At 36.9% G+C, this 3,830-nt stretch overlaps 1 long non-coding RNA gene across 1 annotated transcript; it reads right to left on the reverse strand.

Annotated features, from left to right (window-relative positions):
- Positions 1-2,260: 2,260 nt before the first annotated feature.
- LOC145420219 (uncharacterized) lies at positions 2,261-3,259 on the reverse strand. The gene is made up of 2 exons (XR_013901528.1): positions 3,059-3,259; positions 2,261-2,685 (listed from the first exon to the last, which is right to left on the reverse strand). It is a non-coding gene; the product is annotated as an uncharacterized LOC145420219 (long non-coding RNA).
- Positions 3,260-3,830: the final 571 nt, after the last annotated feature.

A 3,830-nucleotide genomic window follows, 5' to 3' on the forward strand; every position in this document is an offset into this window, starting at 1 on the left:
CATGTACATGAAAGCAGAATTAGAAGCCAGGAAAAACGCTAGGAATGAGAATACACAGGAAAGAGCCAAGGCTACGCTGACTGTCGCACAACGATCCAGTGATGAGAAACACTGAGCTGTCGCCTTAAGTAGTACATGGTGTCAGGACAATGAGCAGCAGGTGCGTGATTGTTTGCAGGTGAGAACCCGCAATGAGTTCCGCACTGGCGAGAGAGAGAGAGAAAGAAAAACAACAACACTGCGATCTTAGATGAGATCACTCGCTGGGGAGACAGGGGGAACCATGACAATTTCCTCTTCAGCTTATAGGTTATTTGCTTTAAGGCATGCATTTGAGAGTTTTACCAGGGAGCCAAGAACTTTTGGTTTGAGGCTTGGCTTGAACCACAGCATCCAGGGCAGTGTGCAGTGAATATGTAACATTGTTAACAAGATAATCAACCTCAATAGAAGTAGATTTGTAGAAATGAGAGCTGTTCCATCCAAACTGAGAAGCCATCACTCCTAACAAGACCAGGTTTTTCCCCAAAAGTTTCCCAATTATCTAAAAACCCCACACTGTTTTAATGGACATCAGCAATTTAAGGAAAACATGCGACTAAACATGCCACTCCCAGCCTGATTTGGGAGGGGACCAGAGTAAAGTACAGAGTCTGACATTGTTGGACAAATTTACCCACCAATATGAATTTCATATTCATCATGGATTGGTGCTGACACAAATGATTATTTTACTAAGTCAACATTATCGTTGGCAAGCATTTTCAGGGTTCATTCAGTGTCCTACCAAGGCCCCTGGACAACAGTCCACATTGGTTTCAGGTGTCTCTAACTCTAACTCTAGCTAACTGTGGCTACGCGGCCTTCACACCAACTACAGAGGGCTTGTTTTTCAGAATTTTCAAGGTTGCAGAGCCAGATCTTCAACTGATTGAGTAAAGACTGAGGAGTAGCTAAACATTTGACACACTGAGCAGGAAAGTGTGGGAGGATCAGATGATAAAGTCATGCTGCTCGGCCAAAAAGAGAAAAGGCCTCACACTTTTTCTCTTTTTGTGCTGGTAATTTCTCACTCCTTCCTGTGGTTATAATAACATTGATTACTTTTCTATAAATGAGTCAAAAGCAGTGGTTCTGACAAGTTTGCAGCATTGTGTTTTTAACACTGGCAGGCACAGTAGATTGTCTAACCACGTGCTCACTTAGGTGTTAAAATTACATACAGTCTTTAGAGCCTGCCATCAGCAAACCCACAACACTTTCCAGATAAACACATGCACACAGTCTTTCTCACCGTTGTTGTTTCTTTCTGTGTCTGCCACTTCCCACTATCTTTGTCTCTGTGTAACAAAAACTACTATCACCTTATTGTGTTGTCTACCTTGCACCCTGTTGCTCTCCTCTGAAGGAGAGAGTGGTTTACATTAAGCAGCGACTTGGTGAGGATTTCTTTGTTTTTACTCTTTCAGTCACTTTTCATACACAAAATAAAAGTTCGGGTGAGCAGGTGAGTTTTGGTAGTTGTGTTTTGCTATGCTGTGTGCACTAGGAAAAACTGGTATTTTAGAGAAAATCTATCTATTGTTATTTTCAAAGATGATTTAAAAGAGGAATTTATTATTAAGATAAAGAAAAATGGTTTCTGCAGCAACATTTGTCGATCGTCTGTGGATTAATCAAATTTTGGTAAATCAATTTTGTTGATTCAGTATCTGCTCTTCCTGCGGGGTGTGGCTATAATCATCTCTTATTTGGTTTAGTAGAGATTAGTGAAGTAAATCATCATGAAGAAAAGTTTCCTCCTTTTCTTGGCAAAGAAAGAAGGTGATAGTGAATTTTTCTCTCTTAAGGTTAGGTTAGTAAATGTCTTCATTAAAGCAATGTAGTGAATTATGAATATAATGTTGTGCAAATGTGAGGTTATCAATCCTTACCCTCATAGGAGACCTTATTTGTGTTGTACAGAACTGTTTTGTTGGTGTGTATATGAAGTTTGTCATGTCAGAATGTTATATTGTATATTAGTCTGTCTTACAATGCATTGTCAAAATGTAAATATGTGCTACCCCAGGAATAGTAGCTGCTGCACTGCTGCAGTCAATAAACTAAACTAAACTAAACTAAACTAAACTAAACTAAACTAAACTAATTAGAGTCTTTATGTCATTTTAATAATGTGAAAGTGAGTCGCTGATCATAAAACATATCATAACTGTCATATTAGGTTCCGATCACTCATTACAAAATAAAACAAAGCAAAAATCATTCAATTAGTTTTATATAACCTACAACACAGAATACATAAATCCAGAGACATATTTCATTTAACAACTCATACATATTTTTGGCATGTACCATGTTGAGGTCAAGGCATTCTTTTGTTATTTGTATTGACAACCAATTAATGCAATACACAGAGGTGAACAAGCATGTAAAGGTATTACTTTGTATTTAGAGATGGATGCTGAAGAGAGAACGCAGACAGTAAAATTGCGGCATGTCTTCTTCCCAAAGCAAGGACCTTCAATGTTGTTTTTTTAATTCCTGAATTTCTTGGACTTTGCAAATAACAAAGATGGTGATGCAAATGCTTCCCAGGATGACTGAAGCGATGTTCAAGGCCATGGCAGTTTGTGATGCATCTTCAGCTAGAGCTATTTCTCCCTGTTCGTTTGCAGCCTTCACCTTTAAAGTTTTTAATAATCAAAGCTCAGTTTCATTTTACATGCAATTAAAGATGTGAGAAGAAGAGTGTATGAAAATCATCAGTGAAATGTTTGCTATAAGCAATTCAAGTTTTTCAATTTCACTTGTAGGACATGATTAAAGTGTAACATACAGTAGACCTGTTTAGAACTTCTTATTATCTACTCAGAAAACATTAATTGAATACTCATGAATCTGACTGGATTTCTTAGAATTTGCTGTATATTTTAATGATTTTACATTGACAGTTTAATCTAAATAAAAATCATCTTTGTAAAACACAAAATGTGTTTTTAAGCTGTGCATCAGAATAAAGAGAATCAATGAGAAAAACAAGTTCAGCAAATGTTACCTTCTTAGAGTAACGAATGGCAAAAGCCCCAAGAGGCAGACAGCAACAAAGAGCACTGAAGTAAGACCATCCAAGATAGGATGGAGGAGGAGCACGAGTTTGGCCAATTTCCATTTGGTCCTCTTTGCCAACTTGTAGTAGATGAGAATTATGAATTATTGGCAAGTGTCTGGATCGAGTGGCTGGTGGGAGTTATGACTCACATCGTTTTATTGTGTCGGGGTGTGGTTTAACTGCTTACATAGAGCTGACCTCTTTGTGATATGAATGTAGGTCAACACATTTTTAAAGAATTTCCAAAAATGAGGTAAATAAGAAGAAATATTGTATTTACAAACAATATGTACACATTTCACCAGATCATCAGACTGAGCCCTGGAACATTGTATGTTATTTTGTTATTTTTTTTAAATTTATTTCATTAATTTAAAATGTTTTTTAAAGATATGACAACCTGATCTGAGATATCAAAAACAGGGTTTCAAAGTGTTTTACATCAAAACATGGTGTATAAAAATCTATCATATCCCAAAGAAGCAAGAGAAACTCTAGTGCAGGAATAATTACAGTGGAACCGAGTAGCTGGGAATAAAATAACCTAAAAACCCACAAATAAGTCTTTCAAAATGATATAAAGGGAAAATTTACTAGATTGTGGTTTAACATGCTGCATTCAGAACCATCAGCGTTGGGCTTTTTGAACTCTGAATTCATTTACTAAGGTCCCTTTAATCTATTTATCTTACACTAATTTGTGCTTCTGGAGCTAAAG

This window comes from Astatotilapia calliptera, chromosome 14 (genome assembly GCF_964374335.1).
Source record: "Astatotilapia calliptera chromosome 14, fAstCal68.1, whole genome shotgun sequence".
NCBI lineage: Eukaryota > Metazoa > Chordata > Actinopteri > Cichliformes > Cichlidae > Astatotilapia > Astatotilapia calliptera.